The sequence below is a fragment of the Pipistrellus kuhlii genome, unplaced genomic scaffold, assembly GCF_014108245.1.
Source record: "Pipistrellus kuhlii isolate mPipKuh1 unplaced genomic scaffold, mPipKuh1.p scaffold_m20_p_8, whole genome shotgun sequence".
Taxonomy (NCBI): Eukaryota; Metazoa; Chordata; class Mammalia; order Chiroptera; family Vespertilionidae; genus Pipistrellus; species Pipistrellus kuhlii.
Genome location: NW_023425584.1, coordinates 26,933,682 through 26,960,545, shown reverse-complemented (window position 1 = coordinate 26,960,545; position 26,864 = coordinate 26,933,682). Strand labels below are relative to the sequence as shown.

At 42.6% G+C, this 26,864-nt stretch overlaps 1 long non-coding RNA gene across 1 annotated transcript in view; it reads left to right on the top strand.

The window, feature by feature from the left end:
- Window positions 1–24,301, top strand: part of LOC118711154 — a 28,091-nt gene extending 3,790 nt beyond the window's left edge. Inside the window, exon 3 of the long non-coding RNA XR_004985656.2 lies at window positions 24,002–24,301. This is a non-coding gene — a long non-coding RNA (uncharacterized LOC118711154). The remainder of the gene's footprint in view (window positions 1–24,001) is intronic.
- Window positions 24,302–26,864: the final 2,563 nt, after the last annotated feature.

Genomic DNA, 26,864 nt, shown 5'->3' with positions numbered 1-26,864 from the left:
TCTCTGTCTCTGTCTCTGTCTCTGTCTATCTCTATTTCTATATCTCTATCTCTCTCTCTCATCAAGCATCTCCTTGGCCACTTCTATTAGGGTAACTTCACACAAATAAGCAAGCTGATTAGTCAGAAAGTTCCAACTCATACTCTGGGGATGGAGAAGCCCTTGGGGCTCCATGGTACTTCACTTGCTTCCTTACAGCAGCCTCCTGTGACCTATGCCAAGCCTGTCTGTCCTCCATTCGTGTGGGTCCAGTGACAGGAAACAGGCAGAGAGAATTCAGTATCATCTGGGTAATTGGACTGAGGTCTTTAGGTTCCTTCAGTCCTATAGTTTTCCCTTGCTTTATTTTTAATCAGCATTAAAAAAAACACACACCCACTTTCTGCTGATCCCTTTAGCCTCAGCTTGGCCTCTTTCCTGCTTTATAGGTAGATACACTCCACCCATGAAGCCTTCTTTCAGTTCCTTGAATGTGTTGCTTCTGCCTTTCCATATGCCCTTTCTTCTCCCTGGGTCACTGTACTCCCCACTAGTCATTTATCTAACCCCATTTCAGGTCCCAGTTTTAATGTCACATGTTAGGCAAGCTTCTCTAAGCCCCAGACTAGATTAGATTTTTAATATCTAAAATAGTCTTGCATACTATCTTCCATAGTATGTTGTGCATTTGTATTAGTTGAACTACTTTTTAGTAAAATTTTATTTAGTGTTTATCTTTCCAGCATTTTGAAAGCTCCACATGTGCAGGGACTCTGTCTATTCTGTTCAAAATTTTATTCCTAGAACATAGTCCTATGCCTGACACCTAATTGCTGTTCAGTAAACATTCATTGATGGCCGACTCTGCTTCCCCTCTCAATCATGCATTTCCCCTATTGTTCATTCATGTATTGATTTTCTCCTGGGGCACTTTTGTGGGGTCTTCAGAGATCTGTACTACCCTAAACACACACACACACATACACACTTGACTTGTACAAGTAAACTTGCCTCTGTCAGCTGCTTTCTTCCTCAATAGTCCCTCATAATTCAACAGTCTGTTTTCAGTTTTTCCATGAGAAACAGGTCTTTGCTCACACAATCTCTGAGACTTTGGGCAGATTCTAGTATTGCAAAGCAGCTGCTAGACCATACAGTGATCCCTAAATTTCTTGGGCTGGAATCAGAAACTAGTTCAGTCTGCCACTCTAACTTCAGGAGATCCCTTAAGCTCTCTTAGGGGTCCCCTTGTAGCCCTTCTTGTTAGGCTTGTGGTAAAATGCAGGTACCCCCTCTTTTTGGAGGGGGTACTCACAACACATCAATACTTCTAGCCCAATAAAGCCTTTCTAAAACCTTTCTCTTAATATTCATCAGCTTCTTTTACCCCTCAATATGGGGTGAAGTTCTTAGAGGTTTTGTTTGTTTGTTTTAAAATGTATTTTATTGATTTAAAAAAATATATATTTTATTGATTTTTTACAGAGAGGAAGAGAGAGGGATAGAGTGTTAGAAACATCGATGAGAGAGAATCATTGATCAGTTGCCTCTTGCACACCCCCTACCGGGGACGTTCCCGCAACTAAGGTACATGCCCTTGACCGGAATTGAACCTGAGACCTTTCAGTCCGCAGGCCAATGCTCTATCCACTGAGCTAAACCGGTTTTGGCTTTATTGATTTTTTACAGAGAGGAGGGGAGAAGGGTAGTCAGAAACATCAATGAGAGAAAATATTGATCAGCTGCCTCCTGCCCCTTCCCCCAGGGATGTGCCCACAACCAAGGTACATGCCCCCGCTGGAATCAAACCTGGGATCTTTCAGTCTGCGGGCCAATGCTCTATCCGCTGAGCCAAACAAAATAGGGCAGATTTTAGAGTTTTATAATGGTTTTTCAACTGATTTCTATGAAAAAAGTTTTGTTGTTGTTGTTATTGTTAATCTTCACGTGATGATATTTTTCCATTGATTTTTAGGGAAAGTGGGAGAGAGAGGAAAGAGAGAGAGAAACATTGATGTGAGAGAAACACATCAATTGGTTGTCTTCTGCAGGAGCCCCGACCAAAGCCAGGCCGGGGAGAAGCCTGCAACCAAGATACATGCCCTTGACCGGAATTGAACCCGGGACCCTTTGGTTCAAAGGCTGACGCTCTATCCATTGAGCATAACTGACTAAGGCAGATTTCTATGAAAATTTACATATTTGTTGGCACCTCCCTTTGGTATGACATTGATGCTGCATAGTGGAGCCTGTCAGCTTCTAAATAGAGTAAGTATTATAGTTACTATAGTTAAACACGTATCTTAGAAAACAAGTAATTTATTTCTGAGTAAGGGTAGATGTCATTTTCTCCATCTCTCTTCTGTTAGGAAGTTTACTTGTCTTCATCTATAAAGTGGAACCCCATCCTTTCTTTGCCTCAGTAAGATAGGGAAATAAGAAATTGTAAACATTAAATGACACTGGATGGACAACAGGCCCTGTGGAATAGTTAAATAATCTGCAGAGGAATCATTTATCATAAAGAAGGGAAGTAGAGATGAAGGGCTTAATGGAAAGAAGAAAAGAAAATGCCCAGGTCATCAGTATTTTTCTAAACCCCTTCCTAACCCCATCTTTTTTTCTTTTTTTTTAAATATATTTTATTGATTTTGTACAGAGAGGAAGGGAGAGAGATAGAGAGTTAGAAACATCGATGAGAGAGAGTCATCAATCAGCTGCCTCTTGCACACCCCCTATTGGGGATGTGCCCGCAACCAAGGTACATGCCCTTGACCGGAATCGAACCTGGGACCCTTCAGTCCCCACGCCGACGCTCTATCCATTGAGCCAAACTGGTTTCGGCTTCCTAAGCCCTTCTACCCCTGCCCTGGTTTGGAACTGTTTTCTTGTTACTATTGTAGTATGTACAGGTCCCTATTATAGCACTAAAGCAATGCTTGTTCAGAGCAGAGCCAGCTCCTATTAAACCAGTAACCCTTGGTTCTGTGTTTTCTAGGTGTATTCATGTCTGTGTCTGTGGGTTTAAGGTAGGAGAGGGTAAATGTCATCATTTTTGACAAAATGGCAGAATATCTACTCTATCGTGATGAAAAGCATGTTGGTCTCCTGGTTCACGGAGCCTGCCTTGTAAGGAATTCAAAGGCTGCACTAGGAGCCGCTGTCAAGCCAGCAGATGGAGTAGCAGTCCTTCTGTGTGTGCCTCTGGGCCCACCTGGGCTGGTATGCTGGATGACGCTTGGCCCAGCCTGTGGCCAGAGGGGACAAGGAAATGAATACAAATCATTGCACCTTGTTGCCAGAACTGTTGTCCTGTCTGTAGGGAAGTTTGGTAAAATGTGATCCTGAGAAGGTCATTTTCATGTGCCTTTCTGTAATTGCTGCAGAAGCAATTAGAAGGAATGAGTGCTTGTATGTCTGAGATAACTGTGGAGCATAAGAGAAGGGAAGGTATAGAGATGACAGAATCAAGTTCTGAGTAGTGGGGGAATATGGCACCATCCATCCCCTCACCCCTGAAAAACCTTTTGGAAGACACAGGAATACAACCAGTGGCTCTTAATGGGAAAAGGCAATTTTAAGAGGAAAGTGGACAATGAAGTCTAATTACCATCTGCCTAACTTACTTCTGTCTAAATTCCAGGCACTGGGGTCTTTGTTACTAATATCTATGGCCCTGGCTGGTTTGGCTCAGTGGATACAGCGTCGGCCTGCGGACTTAAGGGTCCCAGGTTTGATTCTGGTCAAGAGCATGTACCTCGGTTTCGGGCACATCCCCAGTGGGGAGTGTGCAAGGTGCAGCTGATCGATGTTTCTCTCTCATTGATGTTTCTAACTATCCCTCTCCCTTTCTCTCTGTAAAAAGTCAATTAAAAAATATATATATGTATATGTATATGTATAAAAGAACTTTACTTTGCCAGTAGAAGAATTTAAGCTTCCCTGAGATTACTTCTTCTTTCTATTTTCTAAGAAGTAGCTGGATATATGGCAGTTCTTAATAAAAAATGGAGGTATGAATGGCGCTCCCACTGAGAACTCTCTTGTACCTCTCTCAGGCCTACAGGCATTCTGTGAAATGGAGAGTCCTTCCCACTTTATCCTATAAGAATGTAAAGAGGCTTCACAATAGAGGATGGGCCCTGGCTAGTGTTACTTAGTTGGTTGGGTATTGTCCTATGCACTGCAAGGTTGCTGGTTTGATTCTAGGTCAGAACACATGTCCCAGTTATGGGTTTGATCTCTAGTAGGGGATGTGCAAGAGGCAGCTGGTCAGATCTCTCTCTCTCTCTCTCTCATCTCTCTCTTTCTCTCTCCTTTCCTATCCCTTTCTAGCTCTCTAAAAATCTATAAAAATGTAAAAAATTAATAAGAAAGATGGGAAGTGGATGGATTACTACTTTGAGGACAGGGCCTATGACTCTCCTTCCCCTCCCAAGCCTCCGCTGGCTTCCTTTATCTAAATAACCTAAATTCAGAGTAGGGGTGGATTGGAGGACTGAGCAGGATAGCTTCCATAACCCAAGGCCTAACCACTGCAGACTGCCCAGGAAGCCAGAAAGAAGGTGGCTTCCTAGCTGGTCCTTTGCTCCTAAAGTGAAGGGAGTAAGGGGTTTTTGAATTCTTAGCTATAAAACAGGCAGCACAGTCTGTTCTTCACCGGGAATCCAGAGGTTTCTGGCAAGTCTCTTGCCACAGGCCTGCCAGGAGCCCAGAGCTCTTTGAATAGAAAAAAGAAAAAGAAAAAAAAAGGTTCTAGGAACAAGGAAGCTGCTGCTCTCAGTGAGAAGATTGGGAGGGAAGAAAAATGAGACGAACAAGCGTTGAAGAGAATTGTCTGTGGCTGAAGAGAATGTTAATGGCTCTTCTGAGCTTCAAAATCTGAGCTGGATAGGATCGCACACAAATGCCTCTGCTGTCACCTACAGATACTTATCAATGACTGTTGCTTGCAAGCCATCACAGCCTCACTTTCCCAGGGTGAGAAGCAGTGCCTGCTGAGGTTGAGAAAAATGAGACTGTTGGGAGATCTTAGGCCTAGCTCCACTAGTAGGGGTTTAACTTGTCTCTTCTGCATCAGTCAATAAATGGGATTCCAAAACTTAGGTGCAAGGGAAATTGAACAAACCTGGCTTACAGTTGTTTCTTTTTCCTGTTTGCAAAATGCTAGGTGCTATGGATTGAATTGTATCCCCCTAAAATTCAAATGTAAAAGCCCTAACCCCCAATTTGCTAATATTTGTAGAAAGGCCTGTGGGAGGTAATTAGGTTTATTATTTATTTTTCAAATTAAATCTTTATTATTCAGATTATTACAATTATTCCTCTCTTTCCCCCCATAGCTGCTCTCTACCTGGTTCTCACCCCACCCAATGCCCTTACCACCCCCCTACTGTTTTCAACCATAGGTGTATGATTTTTGTCCAGTCTCTTCTGGCAACCCCCACACCCCTTTCCCCTACCCCATCACCCCTGATGAATGTCAGTCCACTCCCTTTCTATGCCCCTGGTTCTATTATATTCACCAGTTTATTCTGTTCCTTAGATTTTTTATTCACTTGATTTTTAGATTCAATTGTTGATAGATATGTATTTTTTGGTCATAATTTTATCTTTACTTTTTTCTTCTTCTTCCTCTTCTTAAAGAATACCTTTTAGCATTTCCTTTAGCTTTTTCTTATTTGTGAAGTTCTTTATCTAACCTTCAATTCTGAATGATAGCTTTGCTGGGTAGAGTAATCTTGGTTGTAGGTTCTTTCTGTTCATCACTTTGAATATTTCTTGCCACTCCCATCTGACCTGCATAGTTTCTGTTGAGAAATCAGCTGACAGTCGTATGAATGCTCCCTTGTAGATAACTAACTGTTTTTCTCTTGCTGCTTTTAATATTCTCTCTTTGTCTTTTGCTCTTGGCATTTTATTTTTTTAAAAATTTTAAATATATTTTATTGATTTTTTACAGAGAGGAAGAGAGAGGGATAGAGAGTTAGAAACATTGATGAGAGAGAAACATCGATCAGCTGCCTCCTGCACACCCCCTACTGGGGATGTGCCCACAACCAAGGTACATGCCCTTGCCCGGAATCGAACCTGGGACCTTTCAGTCTGCAGGCCGACGCTCCATCCAGTGAGCCAAACCGGTTTCAGCTGCTCTTGGCATTTTAATTATGATGTGTCTTGGTGTGGTCCTCTTTGGATTCCTTTTGTTTGGGGTTCTCTGCACCTTGCGGGGTTCTCTGCACCTTGCGGGGTACAGAGGGTGGGGGGGGTGCAGGGTGAGGGAGACACACCAAATTTATAGTCATGTTTCATTTCTAATTCCCCAAAGAGAGAATCTGACCCCCTTACCTTTTCATACTAGGCCTCACCAGACTGAGTTCAGAGCTATGGTCAGAGAGCTTGGACTCCCATCATAGAATACTTGGCTGCATAAAATAAAAAGGGCAAATCACATTTACTGAAATTTTACTATGCACCAGGCACAGTGATCAGTGCTCTTTACCATTTATCTAAGGAATATAATTGTCCAAACAACCCCACTAAAGTTGGTTGTGATATTTCCCCCATTGTGGATATAAGGAAACCGAAGCACAGAGAGGCTAGATAACTATTAAGTGGTAGACCTAGTATTTGAATTCAGGCTGACTGGCTTCAAAGCCAGAGCTTGTAAGCAGCTTCTATACAGCTTCTGAGGTAGGGCTGTGGGAAGCTAGTCCTCTAAGCAAAGATGGTGGGCATGCAGGCAGTGTGATCTACATGTGTTGTCCAGACATATCCTTCAGGAGGCAAGGCAAACAAATTTGATTCCAGAGTCTTCCAGCTATTTTGTGAGTGCTCCTTTAAGAGCTGGGAATAGGTGTGGTGTGAAAAAGGCTTCATTGCCATTTAAGGTTGATAAACACTGCGGGGTATATGGTAAAGAAATGGCTTTGTGGCCCTGGCCAGGTAGCTCAGTTGGTTAGAGCATCATCCCGATAGGTCAAGGCTGTGGGTTTGACTCCTGGTCAGGGCACATACAAGAGTCAACCAATAGATGCATAAATAAGTGGAAGGGCAAAAATTGATGTTTCTGCTGTCTCTTCCCCTTCTCCCTAAAAAAGAAAAAAGAAAAAAGAAAAAAGAAAAGAAAAGAAAAAAAGAAGAAAAAAAAAGGAATGGTTTTGTCCTTTTTGAATCTGGAGTTTTCTAAAATTATGTAAGCAGAGAACTCATTCCTTGTTAAATGCCTACTAATGTACAATCGATAACTATTCCAGGACGACTGGTTTGGGAAATACTTTTCTAGGCTTACTCTCCACCCCACTACCACTTGGTCCACTTGAAGTTAACAGCTGCACTTAGGATGGCAGCTAAGATTTCTGTGGAGAGCAAAAAGTGTTCAGTGGCCAGCCAGCTCAGATGGCATCAGGAAGCCACCAATTAATCAAGGTGGGCGGCGGCTGACATTCCTGGGCTTCATGAGGAAGCCATCCAACAGACTTGGGTGGTTTATTTCTTGTTTTCATTTCCCCTTGTCACTGTTGTTGTCTATACTATTTACATGTCAATTCTGGACTGTCAAAACAGCCTCCTGACTAGACTCCCTGCCAGTTGGCTCTCTGCTCCAGTCCATCCTGCACACCTGGCCAGATCAGTCTTCCTAAAATGCTGCTTTGAGCTTTTCCCTCTCCTGTCCCAAATGTATTAATTCGGTTTTCAAGATGTTTTGATTGGCCCCAGCCTACCTTTCCTGCTCCCTCCTCACATCCTACATTGTAGATGAAGTTGAATCATTCTGGAGCCCCTCTGTGCTGTGTGTGTGTGTGTGTGTGTGTGTGTGTGTGTGTGTGTGCGCGCGCGCGCGCTACTTTCTCCATCCAATGCTTGAAAATCTACCTCCTGCCCCCACTCCCCCATCCCTGTTTCCTCCTGTCAGAATCTTGTGTTCTCATTTGTTCACTTATGCCATTCAACAAGCATTTATTTTGTGCCACCTGTATGTTAGATCCTCTGCTAGAATAAGACATAGTCCTTAACTTTAAGTAGCTAATAAATGCAGATGAATGCATGCAGGGTGATACGTACTGTGGCATAGTGATATTTAGGGTTTCATGGGCACGGCACCTATCCCTGCCTAGGTCACAGCAGAGGCAATTCAGGGTAGGTTTCCTGGAGAAAGGAATGTTTACACTTAAAGGGTGAAAAGGCATGTGATATGCTGGGGACTGGCTGAGATTGTGGTACCCAGATCTTTGGTGCTGGGCTAACAGGCAGGTTCTCCCTACCTCATAAGGAATCTCAGATTGATCCTGGTGACAGGGGGAAGATAGATAAGGGGAAAGCATGCATACTCACCAGGAGAGTGGAGTCTGGGGCTGGGAGGAGGGAAGGAGGACAATGACTGATATGCTCACTGCATCCTATGGTTTAGCAAACTCCCCCAATTCCCAAGTCTCTGCCACTGGAGCAGCTTGGTTGCCAGTAGCAACCCCAGAAGGCAGCCTCATTTTAAAGGCAGTCACTGAAGCCCTTTGCTCCAGGGCTCTGATAGCAACGCACAGGTCTCAGTCAGTCCACCACAGGAAGTGACAGGACAGGGTCAGTGTGCTCAGGTGGGTTTAAGTAAAGGGTGTGGAAGATAACCCTCCAACCACGCAACAGGATCTTGAGAAAAGAAAGGATTTGAAAAACAGATGGCATTTTAATGCACCCGGATATTTAATATGAATAACATAACCTTGTTTTTCTGAGGCAGCCTAATTTACTTCAGGCCTCAGGCTTAGTAACTTAACCACTGACAACCTGCAGGTCTATGTGTGTGTAGATCTATGTGTGTACGCATTGGTCTATAGTGCTAATGAGATTGCAGAAATGGTGAATTTCTCATGGCACAGTTTCCTACTCTGTTGAGGCTGTCCACCAATAAATTTCTCCTTTTCTGATGTAGGATTTGTGATCTGGGAATATGAGCTCTTTCTAGGGGAAGAAGCAAGACATGTAGGGAGGGAGGGAGGGAGGGAGGGAGGGAGGGAGGGAGAGAGGGAGAGAGAGAGAGAGAGAGAGAGAGAGAGAGAGAGAGAGAGAGAGAGAGAGAGAGAGAGAGAGAGATATCTTGGTGCAACTGACATTAATTGGGTTTACCATGGCTCCCTGCTGCTTTCTCTGATTCCTGCTCTTCTGCCTGCTTGAATTGCCTGCTGCTTTCCCCACAGAAAGGGAAGCCTGCAGTATGTAGATTCAAAGCACCTGGGTTTCAAATCCTGCTCTGGACTAGAGCAACGTATTTAATCATCCTGAGCCTCCGTTTCTTCACCTGAAAAATGGAAACTCTGCCCAATCACAGGGTTATTATTGTAAACTAGTGACCCAGTGCATGAAATTCGTGCACATTAAAGGGGAATTAATTAAAGGAAATATTTTAATATTGCTATTTGCCCTTTCTGTATATAATAGAAGTGTCAGAGATGAAAGAAAATCAGTAAAATGTATATGAAAATCTTCCTCCTGTCAGAATTTGGGGCACGCCGAGGGACCCAGAGTCAGTCCCTGTCCAGCCACATGCACCTTGAATTGCACGAGACCTAGACCTGGCTGTCCCTACCTCTATCAAGCCCTGGGGGGTGGGGGGGCGGGTAATGCAGACTCAGGATCCCTGTCAAGCCCCACTGGGCAGGGGACGCAGCCTCAGGTCCACCGGAGCACCCTTAGGTCCCACAGCCTAGTGATAGGTCGAGAGGCGTGGCCTAAGGTCCCTCAGCCTGGTGCCAGGGCGGGGAAGGGGGGGGGCAGGGCCTGAGGTCCCCTGTTAAGCTCCACTGTGGGGGAGGGGGGGTTGTGTGTGCAGCCTCAGGTCCCTCGCCCTGGCCCAGCGCCACACAGCCTCAGGTCCCTGCTGATTGCTCATTATGGCTTGTTACTGGAACCCCACCTCTGCTGTGGGTGCAGCCATCTTGTGATGGTATAATGGAGTGAGGGTCAACTTGCATATTATATATTTATTATAAAGGATAGCAAGTGAAGTAATTTATGAGAAAGTGTTTTGTAAACTAAGTATCAATAATAAAAATAAGAAAAAAATAAGAATAATAAGAAGCAGCTACTGCCCAGTATTGAGTGGCTACTGTGCCAATTGCTATATCTTTATTAATACTATCTTTTTAATCAAGATTTTTTTTATTGAAAGCTCCTGTCCTTTAAGATTCAACTCACAATTCACTTTCCCATAAGAACTCTTTTGACAGCTCTTGCTCACGTTAGTTCTTAACCTAGTTTGCACCTACTAAATAAACCCACCATTATTTCATAAGCTCAACTTCTCTCTCCCCAGCTGGAGTCAAAACTCCTTCAAATTGCTCCACTTCACTTGCCTCCCCCAAGATACTGAACACATAGTAGGTGCTCTAGAAAACTTGAGATTGAAATTTCTGGTCACATAGCTATTGCATTAATTAGGAATTCCCTACATTTTACAAAGCAAAGCCCTGAGTCAAGAGTTACTTATTGCTCTTTGCCTTGGCCACTAGGAAAGGACCCATCTGCTCCATTCAGGTTAATAGTCATTATCTTTACAAAGCCTTTATCAAGCTCTTAGATAGAATTCTTACTGCAGGACCTGCCTCTGGAAATGCTAATCATGTTACCCTCCACTTTCCCCCACCCTCCCCCATCTCTTTGTCCTGCTCCATAACTTTCTCTGTGTTCATACAAATACATACAGCATATACAGATGAATTCTGTTATTAAAAGACAGAGTGGGGGGGGGAGAGAGAGAGTGACCCTTTTTTAAGATTCAAGGAGATAGTAAAGAAGACTAGAATTAGATATCAGAGCGTTTAAGAGGAGACTTTCTGCTTCCTAATTTCTCTCCAACTTACCTCAAATCACTGCCCTCTGGTCCAGTGTGCCCCAAACAAATGAGCCTCCTTTCTCATCTTAGGATCTGTTATGTCCAGTCTCACATCCTGGAACTTGTTGCTCAGAGATCTTCGCCTGGCTGGCACCTTCATATCATTTGAGTCTTAGCCTAAATTACAAGTCTTCTCTGATCACCCAATTTAAATAGCTTGAAGGAGGTAGGGGGATATAGGCTATATACATGTACCTGACTTTTTAAAATCCTCATCTGAAGATATGTTTTTTCATTGATTCTAGAGAGATATGAAGGGAGAGAGAGAGAGAGAGAGAGATCGAGAGATCAATGTGGTAGAGAAACGTTAATCAGTAGCCTCCCATACACACCCAAACTGATGATCAAACGCCCAACCTGGGAATGTGCCCTTATTAGGAATCAAACTGGAAAATCTGTGCACAGGACAACATTCCAACTAACCGAGACACACCAGTTAGGGCTGTATCTACTTTTTATATGAATAAATTTCTCTGGATGGATGCACAAAAAATTAACATTTGTTGCTTACAGGGAGGGAAATTGGGTAGCTGGAAAACAGGTCCTTCTCTGCATATCCTTTTTGTATTTTTTCTTTTAATTTAGACTTACTAACTATTATATATTATATTATCTATTAAAATTAATTTAAACATACAAATAAAAAGAGAAAAAAGAAAGTAACCCTTTGCTGAGCATTCTTTATTTACTTTATAAATTTTATTTATAAGACTGGCAGTGAGCAGATTTGCCCCATTGGCAATAGTTCACTGATATCAACTCTATCACATTTTATTTTATATTCATTCTAGCTCTGATTTTTAGTTTATTCATTTCTTATCTGCCTTTTCCCACTATAATGCAAGCTTCATGAAAGCAGTGTATGTTTTGCTACCACCTGTACCTGGAACAGTTTCTGATTTATATAGTAGATGCTCAATAAGTACTTGTTGAATAACTGAGTGCTTGAATGAATGAATTATATTTGTCTGAACTGAAGGGAAGAGCAGCCCAATTTGGAAGAAGATAAAGTAAACTTTTGATAGCAGCCCCTCTAGGAGTATTACTTTCCATAGTTTTGCTTTCCCCAGTTTCAATTACTCGCAGTAAACTGCAGTTTCAGAAACCAGTGGATTCACCACTTTTCAGTTTAGAAAGAAGAAAAAACCCCCACACATACCTGGGAAATCTGCTCAGTTGGCAAGTTGAGCTTTGCAAACAGTCACCCTTGAGGGAAAGAGGGAGCAAATGCTTGCCAGAATGACCTGGGTAACAGCCAGGACCTGGGGAAGGGAAGCAGTTGGGAGAAGGGGAAGGAGGGAGTTCGGCACGTTACAGCTTAGACAGAACATTGCCCTGAACAAACAACCCGTGTCACCATGTGCTGGTTAATTTTGGAAAAGTTTTTGAATCAACACATTCCAGGGCTGGGCTTTTGCAGCCATGCAGCACATTAGCCCAGAAAGTGGTGGTGGTGGTGGTGGTGGGCAGTCCTGAAGGGGAAGCAGCTCCAGATGAATCACCCATGCCACTGGGCACTGCCTACTCAGGGCAGGACCCTGCTCCACGGGGGCTGTCCTCAACTCACAATGCTTGGATGGAGGTTCAGCAGAGCGTTGGGAGAGTCAGGCTGCACTACTTTTTATCTCCCTTGGAAGAAGGTGAACAGGAACATTCATCTACTTCTAACTCCTTCAACACTATCTTCACCACTAGACATGGTCTCACACTTTCTCAGAGGCAGTTGGTAGGGTTCCCAATGGAGTGCTCTTGAGAAACATTGGAAAGGGTAAGGGTTTTGGAGTCACCCAGCCACAGGAGTGAATACCGGTTTCTTCACTTACTAGCCACGTTATCTTTAAAAAAAAAATACGTTTTTACTTACTTTTAAAGTATGTTTTTATTGATTTTTAGAGATAAAGGAAGGGTGATAGATACAAACATCATTGAGAGAGAAACATTGATCAGCTGCCTTCTGCATGCCCCCCTACTGGAGTTCAAGCCTGCAACCTGGGCATGTGCCCTGACCAGCATTGAACCAGTGACCTCCTGGTTCATGGGTCACTACTCAACCACTGAGATACAGGCTGCGAACTAGCTGTGTTATCTTGATAAATTCACATAAAATCCCTGAACTTCAAGTTTTCTCAACTTTCTCTACAATAACATCTGTGGAGTTATTTAAATTAAAATAATGTGACTAAAATACAAGGAATGGTGTAGATGCCTAATAAAGAGAAAGATTCAGAGAGGTGGAAAGGCAGTGTATTTGTCCAACAGTGGCTAGGAGGGAGAAGGATTGAGTCCATCGTACAGTTGAGAATCTCCTTTTGACTTTCCTGATCAGAGTCTAGTCTGGCAATGCTCGGTCCTCAACCAGATGGATCAATCAACTTTCATTGGCTGCTTTTACTGGAGCTTTGAGAGTTGTTTGGATCCATTTTCTTTCCTTATATAGAGGGCCTCTCCCTCAGACAAGCCCAGGATATCAGCCAAGCCTGAGGGGAGTGCGGAGCTTAAACTTTCTCTGCTCCCTAACCAGAACTTGGGTCTGTGTTTTCCAGGGTGTGCTTCTGTGAGTCCTGGGAGGGAGCCCATGGGTACTCTGCGTAGAGGCTACTGAGGAGAGGGTTGGGTAGTCTGCTGACCCTGCCACTGGTATTACCTATTTGAAGAGCCTATGCACTCAATTTGCCATCTCTTATACCACAGTATACCAAGCCGCATTCTCTGACTCATCAAAAAGGGATCAAAGGAGGGTGTTGCTTTGAACAGATCTGTGCCAATGTAACATGGTATTTTCTGTCCAAATGTTACTAAATGCATGGCAGTGCCTGCCAAATTTTAGTTGTGGGGTTTGTGGGGGTGGAGTGAGGGTTGGAGAGTAGTACACAGCTCTGTGTGTATACAGATGCTTAGGGTATGTATGAGGTTCAACAGTAAGGGGTCTTCTAGGATTTGTGTGTAGCTTTATTTTCCCCATCCCCCGTTCCTGGAGGGGGAGCTGTCATTCCATTCTCAGGCTACCTAACCACTTTCCACTTCCCCCAACCCACCAGCCTCTCATCCTGTCACAAGGAGCTTTGGCAGAAAGGGAGGGAGCGTGGGTGCTGCAGAGAGAAAAACACCTCAAAGTTTCAGTAAAATGGCAAGAGAGATGCCAGCACACGGAACAGGATCCTTCTGTTTCTCACAGCCTGCACTCACTGCTGGGCTGGGGGACATATACCACAGTTTCATTTCCTTCCTTCCTTTCCCTCCCTGTCCCTTATGATATTCAGGAAAGGGAGATCGGCAGGGAAGGGAGGAAAGGAACAAAGGTGTTTTCCTAGGGACCAACATTTTCTGTAACCACCAGAATAAACAGTTCTGGGCAATGCTTACTTTGGGCAAAGTGGTGTGTGTGTGTGTGTGTGTGTGTGTGTGTGTGTGTGTAATAGAGTTAATGTTTGTGAGTGTGTGTATGTGAGAGTGTATGTTGTTAGGATATGAGTATGTGTATGTGTGTGTTCAGGGACTTTAAAAATAAAGGGCAAAGCCTGACTGGTGTGGCTCAGTAGTTGAGCCTCGACCTGTTACAGTTTGATTCCCAGTTAGGACATATGCCCAGGTTGTGGGTTCGATCCCCCAGTGTGGGGCATGCAAGAGGCAGCTGATCAACAATTCTCTCATCATTGATGTTTCTATCTATCTCCCCCTCTCTGAAATCAATTAAATATATATTTTAAAAAGGTAAAAGGCAGATAGAACAGAAAGAAGCAAACAAAAGGGTGGTTAGATATCTGTCTTGGATAGCTCACCCATGAATAATTAAAAATTGACTATATTTGTGCATTAGGTTGCCCATTACCCAATATTTTACAAAATTAGAATAAATATATATAAAAGGAAAACCTCAAGATAGACATTTTCTTTTCTGCTTTTGAAATTAGGGCATTTCATTTGAGCAGTGACTCCTTTTTGATAGAGTAGAACCTCATTTGTGATCATTTCACTTAAATAAGGGCTGGAGTTCATCTTAGTACTATTAGTTTGTAAACAAATAACATCCCAAAAAGAATGTTTATTCCACTCAAGAAAACAAGTCACTTTCACCTTTTTGAAGTATCAATTTGCATTCCAACAATATGGTTCTTATAAATCACTCCTTTCTAGCAATTCATTAAAACAACTCCTAGAGGCAATACTTAAAAAAAAAAAAAAGTAACACTGTATTTCTTTATGTAAAAGCCTATAATGTGTTTGAACAGTTTATCTGATTTATTGATATCTATTATATCTATACTTATAATAGGGTAATATGCAAATTGGTCAGGATGCCATCACATAATGACCAATCAGCAGGAGGGTGGGGCAGAGAGTTACGAGCAACAAAGAGCTATGAGCATGGAGAGCTACAAGTGGCCGTGGGCGGGGTGGCCAGCTGAGGCAAGTGGCAGTGAGCTACTTGTGCATGGATTCATGCACAGGGCCATTAGTATGATCATAACGTCTAACATTTACTAGTACTGGGTGTTCTCACGTACCAGCCACTGCATTAAATGCTTTACATATGTGTTCTTTTTTGGTCCTTCCAATGAGGGAGGTAGTGTTACTTTATTTTTATTTATTTTTTATTGTTGTTGTTTTTAACATTTTTACTGATTTCAGAGAGGAAGGGAGAGGGAGAGAGAGCTCATTGATTGGTTGTCTACTGCATCCCCCTCACTGGGGACTGAGCCCCCAACTCGGGCATGTGTCCTTGACTGGAATCAAACCGAGACACTTCAGTCCGAAGGCCAATACTCTATACACTGAGCCAAACTGGCTGGGGCAGTACTGTTACTTTACAGCTAAGGCTGAGGGAAGTTAAGTAGCTTAACCAAGTTCATGAAGATAGTAAATGTTGGGACAGAACTTAAATTCAAGTTTCTACTTCAAAGCCCATGCCTTAACCCACATGTTCTATTGTGTACCTGTATATTTACTGCCAAATATAATGTCAAAGATGCTGGCAAGAGGAATGTCTGTGCAGGTGCCTACAGAAGGGTTGTCACCATAGAATTCTTTAAAAAAAATTTAAAATATATTTTATTGATTTAAAAAAAATAAATTTTATTGATTTTTCGCAGAGAGGAAGGAAGAGGGATAGAGAGCTAGAAACGTCGATGAGAGAGAAACATCGACCAGCTGCCTCTTGTACACCCTCTACTGGGGATGTGCCCGCAACCAATGTACATGCCCTTGACCAGAATTGAACCTGGGACCTTTCAGTCCGCAGACTGATGCTCTATCCACTGAGCCAAACCGGTTTTGGCTGTCACCATAGAAATTCTTGGCTCCAAATCTAGACCCAGTCTGCAGGGCCAGTTTTTTTTGGCATTTGGGGTCAGCCCATCTTGGAGATGGGGGAGGATAAACCCATCCAGGTTATGGCCCATTAATCCCCTTGGGATTTTTTGATTCTCTCTAGAACAGCAGATCTATATATAGCCTGGGACATTGACACAAGGAAATCACAAAAATACAAAGTATATCATAAATTATGTGTTTAGCACTGTGATAACCAACCCAACTAAGAACAATTTCAGGATGTTCTATAATAGATAGTGTGGGACTTTGAGGAAAGGTAATGACTCTGAATTCCCTCTGGAAGGGATGAGATAGAGAAGACAAAGGAATAAAAGGAAGGTGATGGGAAGAGGTGAGAAGGCATGAGGGGTACATGTGATAAGAAGGAAACATACACCCAATGAAGAATGGAGAACAGCTTCATTATGTTGGCTTTTTGAAATAATATCTGCCTTATGAAGGTGGGGAGGGAGCAGCTGGGGAGGGAGCAGTGTGGAAATAAATGAAACAAGGAAGGAAATTGAAGCCTTCATTTCTGGCCTGCTGATGAGCAGATGTCAGCATGCCCTTAGCCTCTTGCTGTATTCACAGCTTTTCTAGAGATAAATTTTCCAGTGGAGCTTGTACTGAAAACTCAAAGGTTTATTTATGCACTCATTGGTAGGTTCTTTTATGTGCCCTAACCAGGGATCGAACCTGCAACCTTGGCTTATTGGGATGATGCTCTAACCAACTGAGCTACCTGGCCAAAATCTTCTTAAAGTCTGAGTTAGGAGTTGGCCAGTCTGGAAGGAGGGAAAAAGCAGATACCAGGCAGAGGAAACAGGAATTATAAAGGCACAAAGGAGCATAATGAACGGGGAGAATGATGAGTTGAATATGAGTATAGGTTAGGGAATTCTGGGAGAGTGTCTGAAAAGGGGACTACAAAGGGAAAGTGGAGACCAATTGTGAATGAACTGGTATACTCTGCTAAGAAGTTCAGATTTTATTACGTAGGCAATGGGGAACTACTGAAGGCTGTTAAACAAAGGAGAAAGATAATCAGTTCTTTGCTTTATAAAGAGGTCACAGAATAGAGTGGGGTGGAAATAGTTTGTTTCAGGGTCCCACATACAGTAGGGTTTCACGTCTATCTCCTATCCTAGTCCTTAACCGGGAATTCTTTCCTTTCCTATTCCTCTCTTCTTTTCTTCCACAAATATGTGGTGAGCACTTATCATAAATAAGCCAGGTTCTGAGTTAGGTCTTGGGAAAATGCAAATGAATAAAAACCATTCTCTGCTCAGAGGAGCTCACAGTCTGATTTAGTTCTTCCTAAACTCCATACTAGAATATTCACTGGTTCATTTATTTCACTGCCACGATGAAATGAGAAAAAATAAGGACAATATATTCAATATAAAAACCTCTCCTCTTCAATGTGAGGTTATATTCATATGTTCACATTTTCCTGAAAAGATGATAGGAGATGGTAGATTTTTTTCCCCTGTTTCGTTTTCGGCTACTTATGTGGCAAAATGAAAAGTTAGCAATCTTTTGTCATATTTCAAAAATTGTGTTTATGAGGGAAATTTACTGGTTATGATACTGTTGTAATTAGCTATTTATTAATAATAGCAAAGATGCAAAGGAAGGTCAGACATTATAAACATACTAGAGGCCTGGTGCACAAATTTGGGCACTAGTGGGGTTCTTCGGCCTGGCTTGCGGGATGGGGCCAAAATTGGCTTTCCAACATCCCCCGAGGGATCTCGGATTGCAAGAGAGTGCAGGCCAGGCCGAGGGACCCTACCAGTGCACGATCAGGGCCGGGGAGGGATGTGGGAGGTTGGCCAGCTGGGGAGGGACCACAGAAGGGCTACAGGGCATGTCCGGCCTGTCTCACTCAGTCCTGATTGGCCAGACCCCAGCAGCAAGCTAACCTACTGGTTGAGCATCTTCCTTCTGGTGGTCAGTGCACATCATAGCAACTGGTTGACTGGTCAATTCTCTGCCCCTGATGGCCAGTGCACATCACAGTGAGCAGTTGAGCGACCTTAGCATATCATTAGCATATTATGCTTTGATTGGTTGAATGGATGACCGGACACTTAGCATATTAGGCTTTTATTGTATAGGATTCCCTGCAAAACACTGGATGTGGGAGCCACAGGGAAGATTCTTGCCTATGTGCACCAAGGGACAGAGATGGTTGGCCAAAATGGGCATGGCCATTGTGTGAATGTGGAAATTTCACACACTTATGCTCTTGGTTTCTGTTGGCACACTTGGCTCATGGCACAGTCTTGGCTTCCTGGCATTCTCCCATGTGGCCCAGGACCATGTGGACTCCACACACAATGAACTAATGGACTGCAACTAGCCTGATGCTGTACTGGACCCAGTTCCAACATGGAAGGGAAATTGGACATTGGCTCTGATTTTAGCTCTACTGAAACCCCAGCTATACTTCTTCTGTGACTGGACTAAGGAAAATGGGATTTTGGAAATCCAGGGGTATAATTTCACAAAAATAAATAAAGCTTTCTACCATATCTTCTCCTCCTTGGGGACCTCCATAAATGTTTATTTCAGCAGTACCCCAAGAATCTCACCCCCAATAGCAATGGGGAAGGATGAGACATGGTTTTCTCCCATATCAGTTAAAGGTTAATTTTCTCATTCCAGTGGTGGGACTAAATGAAGGCCTTTTCACCCAAAGGAGCGGACTTATGGCAGGGAACATGGACTTACCAGAAACGACTGAGACTCTCATGCTACTTGCCACTCTCCCAAGACTCAGATATGAAAGGGAGAGTCCCTGGTCCCAAGAGAGTCAGCAATTTCTTCTCCAGAGAGAGGCTTCTCCTACTGATAACACAGAAGGCATGGTTTGCCCTGGCTGGTTTGGCTCAGTGCATAAAGTGTCGGCCTGTGGACTGAAGGGTTCCAGGTTTGATTCTGGTCAAGGGCACATGCCCGGATTGTGGCTCCCTATAGATGTTTCTGGCTCATAGATGAATCCCCAGTGGGGTGGGGGCACACAAGAGGCAGTCCATATATATATATATTTTCACAGGAGGTCTTGGTTTAACTTATCCAGTTATTGGAAGGTCAGCAATTCTACAGAGAGATCCAGCAAATATAAAAGGAAAAGCTGGTGAAATGAGTGGGTTGTCTCTGACCCTGTCCTTTATGGAGTAATGGAATGTGGTCACCAGCTTTTATCAAAATTAGCCAGGCATTCAGGGTTTCCATGGCCCAGCACAAATACCCACCTACCCATCCTTGCAATAGCTTAGTCAGCACCTAATGCACTACAACCAGGCTGCATCATTATAATAAGGTTTGTAGGTTTAAACTAATTTAGGAGTCAATCTGGGTACCCAAAGGAGTAAATCTTTTTCTGAGATGGCAATTTGCTTGGTGAGTAGGATGAAATGTATGCTTGAAATCCAGAGGTTGGGGAGCCAATGGTCTCACGGGAGCATCAGACCTATAAGCAATTATTTCAGTACAGTGTGATAAATGCAGGTACAAAGCCACAAAGAACCATGCTATAAGGGGGCAGTGATGGATTAGTATGAGTAGGGGTAAGGTGCCTTTGCTGGGAGTGTCTGAAAAGAAGACTAGAAAGGGAGACTGGAGCCTGATTATGAAGGGCCAGGCTAGGAGTAGACTCTTAGGAATCAAAACTGAGGAGAGAGCTTCTGATCGAGGGATTAGGAGGTTGAGGGAGACTTTCCTAAGGAGCTGGTCCTTGGGATGGGTCTCTCGCCTAGCCTTTGATTTTAAGGCTCTCTTCTCTTCTTTTTCTCCTGCTCCATTTTCTGTGTATGCCAGACCCAGAACACCCCAGCCGCCTGCTGCTCTAATTACTTCATTCCATTTTAATTCTGCTGAGTTAGGAGCTTGTGAGCTCAAGAGGAAATGCATGTGAAATACAACAAATTGAATGTGCTGGCATTTCAGAAACACATCTGACCCTATCTGCCCCTTCGTGTCCCTTTCCTCTAGCAGTGCCTTGACCTGGAATGAAAAATCAAGGGCATGCCGAAACCGGTTTGGCTCAGTGGCAGAGTGTCAGTCTGCGGACTGAAAGGTCCCGGGTTCGATTCCGGTCAAGGGCATGTACGTTGGCTGCAGGCACATCCCCAGTGGGGGATGTGCAGGAGGCGGCTGGTCGATGTTTCTCTCTCATAGATGTTTCTGGCTCTCTGGCTCTCTCCCTTCATCTCTGTAAAAATCAATAAAATATATTAAAAAAAGAAAAAAAAAAGAAAAATCAAGGGCAGGATGTGCTGAAGGGAGAGGTGGTGGCACCGATAGAGTAAGATGTTGGGTTTACTGAACCATTACTTTTGGGGGGAAGAGAGAAAGACAGAGTGGGTGGGGGCTTTTGGATGGGGGACTTTTCCTGGTGCCTTTTGGGAACTGAGGGGGGTTCATCTTTGTAGTTCCAAAGCATTGTGAATATATGTGAGTCATAATGTTTCCTCTTCCCTAGAGATATTTAGAAATTAGAAGAGATACTTTATTCCAAGTTGTTTGTTCCTGGAGAAGGAGGGGATTGCAGTTTATAAATAAGCAGTTCTCAAGTTTTAGATCTCAGGATTCCTTTACATTCTTAAAAATATTGAGGTTTATATCTATTGATATTTACTGTATTAAAATTTAAAACTGAGAAATTAAAAGACTATTAATTCATTAAAAATAACAAAAATAAACCATGATATGTTAACATAAATAACAAATTTTGGTGAAAAAAAGAACTACGTATATTTTCTAAAATGAAAAAAAATTAGTGGTAAGATTGGCATGCTTTGCATTTTTGAAAATCTAATATCTGGCTTAACAGAAGACATCTGAATTCTCATTTCTATTGCATTCAATCAGTTTCTTTTTTTAAGTTAAAATTTTTATTTTTATTGATTTAAAAAAATACATATTTTTATTGATTCAGAGAGAAAGGGAGAGGGAGAGAGAGTGAAACATCAGTGATGAGAGAGAATCATTGATTGGCTGCTTCCTGCATCTTCTCCCCCTTCTCCCCCCCACCCCCGCCCCGCCCGATGGAGCCTGCAACAGAATCACACCATGACCTCCTGGTTTGCAGGTAGACACCCAACCTCTGATCCACGACGGCCAGGCAAAATTTTATTTTATGTACAAAGAGCTAGCATTGTTTCTTTCTTGAATGACCCATTCAAGGAAGTTCACTAAGTCCAACTTAATGAAGCCTACATTCTTCCCAAACTGATGTAATCACTGGTGACACACGTTGAGACCGTGCCAATTTGAGTAGATGGGACAAGAATGAGAACCCTGGCCCAGCTGATGTGGCTCATTGGTTAAGTGTAGACCTATGAACCATGTTTGATGAGGTCATGGTTTGATTCCCGGTTAGGGTACATGCATGGGTTGTGGGCTTAATCCCTAGTAGGGGGTGTGCAAGAGGCATCAGATCAATGATTCTCCCGCACCATTGATGTTTCTGTCGCTCTCTCCTCCCTTCCTCTCTGAAATCAATAAAAATATATTTAAGTATGTATATGTATATGTATATGTGTGTATGTATATATTTATCTATCATCTCTATCTCCATCTCCATCTCCATCTCCATCTCCATCTCCATCTCCATCTCCATCTCCATCTCCATCTCCATCTCTATCTCTCTCTGTATCTCTACTACCTATAAAAAGAATGAGATCCCTGGTCAAATTTTCTCAGATGACTTCAGTAGAGCTGCTGATGACTCATCTTGCTCTCTTAGATGCATCAATCAGTTTCCATATGTTTTGATTGAAGTACATGGAGAAAATATGGCCTCTATAGAGTTGGGGAAAGGGAGGAGTATTTTAGTTTTCAAATAATTGTAGTTATTTTTTAAAATATATTTTATTGATTTTCCACAGAGAGGAAGGAAGAGGGATAGAGAGCTAGAAACGTCGATGAGGAGAGAGAAATATCGACCAGCTGCCTCCTGCACACCCCCTGTTGGGGATGTGCCCGCAACCAATGTATTACATGCCCTTGACCGGAATCGAACCTGGGACCTTTCAGTCTGCAGACCGACGCTCTATCCGGCTTTGGCTGTAGTTATTTTTCTTTGCTACTACACCTTGACACATAAAACTTGACACATAGTAACTTCTTTTTAAAAAATATATATTTTATTGATTTTTTTACAGAGAGGAAGGGAGAGAGATAGAGAGCCAGAAACATCAATGAGAGAGAAACATCAATCAGCTGCCTCCTGCACACACCCCACTGGGGATGTGCCCACAGCCAAGGTACAAGCCCTTGACCGGAATCAAACCTGGGACCCGTCAGTCTGCAGGCCAATGCTCTATCCACTGAGCCAAACCGGTTTCGGCACTTAAAGGTTACTTGCAATGTGGAATCTAAAACCATATCAATCAATTCCTACTCTATTACATTAACATTTATTGGTTTATTTTGTACTTAAAACTCTTTTATTTATTTATTTGTTTGTTTAAAAATATGTTTTATTGATTTTAGAGAGAGAGAGGAAGGGAGAAACAGTGATGTGAGAGAGAAATATTGATCTGCTGCCTCCTGCACACCACCTATTGGGGATTGATCCTACAACCTGGGCATATGCCCTGACCAGGAATCAAATTAAGTACAACCAGCAACCTTTTGGTACATGTGAGGATACCCAACCAGCTGAGGCACATTGGCTAGGGCTTTATTGATTGTTTGATTGATTTGAGAAAGAGAGAGAGAGTAAGGAAGGGAAAGGGAGAGGGAGAGAGAGAGAGAGACATTGATCTGCTGTTCCATTATGCATTCTTTGGATGATTCTTGTATGTGCCCTGATCAGGGATCAAACCTGAAACCTAGGTGTATTGGGATGACATTCTAACCAACTGAATACCTGGCCCACTTATTATCTTACACTTTGAATAGATTTTGTAACATCATGCATTGGTCATTTGGAAAATATAGGTTCTCTTGGATTATACAGATCTTCCAAATGTTGATACATTTCATTATGCTTTCTAAATCACATTCATTATATCATCATCAGTCTCTTAGAGAAATCTTTAAGCGTTGGGAAGCTGTCCCGTTCATGGTGGCAGGTACAAGTGTTCTAAAATTTTCACTTGTTAGCTTGAATTTTATCATTGGCAACACATGCTTTTGGTTGTTTTCCTTGAAGTGACAGGCTCATTTTGTTCATTTTGGGGAAACTGTCTGCCAAACATTCAAATCTGAATAATCTTAGTTTGTCTTTCAGTTTTTTCAAGTAAGAATGATGTTCCATGAAGAGAGAGACTAGTTCAGCTTGAAACTCAAACAATTGCAGAAGTGTTTTTCCTGGAGACAGCAGCCATTGTACTTGGAATACTGAAGACCTATTTTATGTGTATTTTCTATTTCACCAGACAGAATATTAAAAACATTACTCAAGGGTTGAGATTTAGTAAAAATTAATAATTTTTACTGTTTTATCAAGGCAATTCCTAAGTGAAAAATGATTCTTTTTAAACTGTATATGTATGACAGAGAGGGGTATAAGGACTGTTAGTACAGTTTAGTGCCACAGCTTTTATTTGTGCTAAGGTGCAAGCTATTTTATTCACTATTACTTTTGTATCATTAGTATAAAAGGGAACACAGTGAAAAAGACAAAAAATACCTGAAAGTGTTAGGAAAAGAGTTTTGACCTTGTGGATTCTTAGGGTCTTGAAGACCTCCTAAGGGTCTATGGATCACACCTTAAGAGCCACTGCCCTAAATGACATGTCTGAGTTTAGGGTTTGGCCCTAGGTCCTGTTTTTTTTCTTTTTTTTCTTCCACTCTCTACTCTCTCCTTAGATGAACTCTTCTGATCTCTTTGGACTACCTCTGAGCAAATGACCCATACACTCGTTATCTTGAGCCCTGACTTCTCCTTTGAGCTCCAGAACCATATATCTAGTTGCCAATTCAACATGGGTACTTGACTCAAAGACTCCTCAAGGATAATCTGTCTAAGATTTCACTTCTGGTCTTTTTCCTTATTGTCTCCCACCCATTTACATCTAAGAAGCCAGAATCCTTATCTTTATCACATTTTTGCTCCCCCTTATACAATCAAACACCAAGTCTGTTAATTTTATCTCCTAAATATGTTTTATTATTATTATTATTATTATTATTATTATTATTATTTTTTGGAGAGAGAGAGAGAGAGAGAGAGAGAGTAGATATTGAGAGAGAGATTTGTTAGTCTACTTATTTGTGCATTCATTGATTAATTCTTGTATGCACCCTGACGGTGGATTGAACCCACAATCTTGATCCATACATAGAGTTGACATTCTGTAATCAACTGAGCTACCTGGCCAGAGCCTCCTTAATATCCTTTTATTAATTTTTTTTTTAATTTCAAAGAGGAAGGAAGAGGGAGAGAAAGATAAAAATATCAGTGATGAGAAAGAATTGTTTAGCAGCTGCCTCCTGCACACACCCTACTGGGGATCGAGCCCACAGCCCGGGCATGTGTCCTGATTGGGAATCGAACCATGACCTCCTGGTTTATAGGTTGACACTCAACCACTGAGCCACATGGCTAGGGCTAAATATCCTTTTAGTCCATCACTTCTCTCTCTCTCTCTTTAAAAAAAAAATTATTGATTTTCCACAGAGAGGAAGGGAGAGGGACAGAGAGCCAGAAACTTCTATGAGAGAGAAATATCGAACCAGCTGCCCCTGCACACCCCTTACCGGGGATGTGTCCACAAAATGCACATGCTTTTGACCAGAATTGAACCTGAGAACCTTCAGTCCGCAGGCCGATGCTCTATCCACTGAGCCAAACTGGCTTCAGCCATCACTTCTCTCTATCTTTACCACTACCACCACCACCGCCACTACCAAAGTCAAAGACACCATGATCTCTTGCTGGAATTACAGCAGTTTTTCTACAAGCTATTCTCAGCACTGTAGCTGAGTGATCTTTTCAAAACACAAATCTGATCATGCCAAAACCCTGCTTAGACCTTTCAGTGACCTCCCATTGCTGCTCTCACAATGAAGGTCAAAATCTTTAACATGATCTGACTCTCGATTCTAGGTTAGGTTCTTTGGTATATGCTCTCCTAGAACATGTTTCTTCCCTTCATAATGCTTGTCATGGTTTGTACTATCATGAGTGGGATTGTTTGATTATTGTCTCTCCCTGATGAGTTCCTAAGTTCCATGATAGCAGACATCTTATAAATATTTAATTTACTGAGCCAATGATCAAATGAGGCCTAGGACAACTCTGAGCATAGATCAACCATTGAAAAATAAGTCTTCTGCCCTAGGCCCCTGAGTTGAGGGAAGGCCTATTTTTATTTATGTTGTATCATAGCATTTCAAAGAAAAATGCTGCCTTGTCCTAGGCTTTCCATCAAAGCGTCCTCATAAGAGCTGGGGCACATTAATCTTCCTTTTGACATAGGAGCCTTCTTTGCTCCCCATCACTTACGCTGCCAGTGGCTTTTGGAGGTTAGTTAGCAATACTGGACTTTCAGGAATATAAAGGAGGACACCTAATCTCTTTCCTACTAGGTGCTTGGCTAGGAGGCCTATTTCAGCAAGAGAGAATAAAATATGCCAAGGAGCCAAAAGGGAGACGAAAGGAGAACGAGTCATGATGTCTGTCCTCAGGGAGACTTTAATCTGCGGTAGAAGACAGAACCCCCATCTTGGTTTATTTTATTTTTATTTTAGCTGAGGTAAATATAGCACTGGAAGTGGCCTTTCCTATAGAAAGGAAGGGAAACCAACATTTATTATGCATCTGCTGTGTTATTAAGCACCTACCAGCCACTTTGGCTTGTTCTCTCATTCAGTCTTTACAAGAACCATATGAGGTTGGAATTATTGTCCCATTTATATAGATGAGAAAACAACTGAGGCCCAGAGAGATTTACTTACTTGTATATTTAATATAGTATAATAGACCTATTTACCTACCCATTCCACAGCCCTTTTTAAGAGATTCTGTACTAGCCAAAACTTGGTTGCAGGCTATGTTCTATACCACATGACACCCTATCCCCAGGTTTTTTATTTATTTAATATTTTATTGATTTTTTTTTACCGAGAGGAAGGGAGAGTTAGAAAAAAGAGAAAAACATTCATCGGCTGCCTCTTGCACACCTTCAACTGGGGATGTGCCTGCAACCAAGGTACATGCCCTTGACTGGAATCGAACCTGGGATCTGTCAGTCCCCAGGCCAACGCTCTATCCACTGAGCCAGACCAGTTAGGGATACCCCCAGGTTTTTAAATCACCACTTGCCTACCTCCTCTGCCCTAGGTGATCGGACCAGAGGGGCGTTCTGACCAAAGTCAGTCAGCATATAGGCTGGCCAGCCACTCTAATTTATTGCCCAGTGGAAAAAAGACAAACGGGGCCAATTTGATTCCCTTTCTTAGAAGCCCCAACCTAAAGTAAAGGGTTCTAGCCACCAGTCTTCTGGTCACGCCACTGGGAGAGGAACAGACTTGCCCGGTGTGTCTCATTTACATTAAGGCCAATTGGAACTTGGCAAGGAAGAGCCATGACCGTTAGTCATTGAGGAATCTTCAATCCAGATTTCTTCCAGCGTGAGCACCTGTCCCTGGAGTGCCCTGAGAAGCCCCACGTGGCTCCTTATGCATTCTGACACTAACCTTCCCGTTCGAGCTAACTTTGCCTTAAGAG